This window comes from Sinocyclocheilus rhinocerous, unplaced genomic scaffold (genome assembly GCF_001515625.1).
Source record: "Sinocyclocheilus rhinocerous isolate Xijiao unplaced genomic scaffold, SAMN03320098_v1.1 scaffold204, whole genome shotgun sequence".
NCBI lineage: Eukaryota > Metazoa > Chordata > Actinopteri > Cypriniformes > Cyprinidae > Sinocyclocheilus > Sinocyclocheilus rhinocerous.
In genome coordinates, this window is record NW_015644006.1 from 467,104 (window position 1) to 467,966 (window position 863).

Below are 863 nucleotides of genomic sequence, written 5' to 3' on the forward strand. Positions count from 1 at the left end.
CGCCGCAAACATGGATAGATTCGTCTCGAGCGCCATTCTGTTTCCAGTTCGCGCTCACCACATTCAATGGTCCAGTTTTAAAGGAACACACTCCAGACAGTTTCAAAGTTGTCCCTCGTCTGCGCTTTGATTAGTTTTCTCCTATTTTCCACACATGTTCCCATCATAAGCACCGCAGTCACGGATTTCGTCGCACACAGAACCGTTCACGTTTGACTTCACGTGACTTGCTGCATGCTCACGTCCTCCTCATTCCTAACCCAGCGCCGTCGGGTTACTTATTACTGATATCAACCCAAATTGGGTCAAATCAAGTTGGCTTTCTGACCCAACAGTCTCAACCAAGCGTTTGGATTGAAACAATTACCAGCGTGTTTTATATGTGTAGGCTATAAAAAAGTACACAGTGTATGTTTGTGCTAAATCGCTTGCAAATATAAGATTGTTGTTAGGTCATACATACCACATAATATTAGAATAGGTACCCCTTAGTTTCAAAATACTTACAGTACAAATAATTAGTAATTTTACAGGTTGTTACCCCTTTATTCCCCAAAATTAGCATATTATTCCTTTATACCTACACGGAGGTACTGAATAGTATACACTATAATTCCAAAAAAGCTACGCTGTAAATTCTGTTTACTTACGCAGTACGTTGCGGGTTGTCTTTCTGCCTGCTTCTACCCTTTGCACTTTTCTCCTGTTCATAGCCTTTTCTTTATTTCTTTTAAGCATTTGTTATGCCAAATGTTTTGGAAATCCTACTGTTCAAACCGATGACAGGAGAGACGCTGAGCTTTCTGCCACAAATCAGTGGAACATGAGAGCGATCTGTGAACAAGTGTTTCTACACGCTTGTA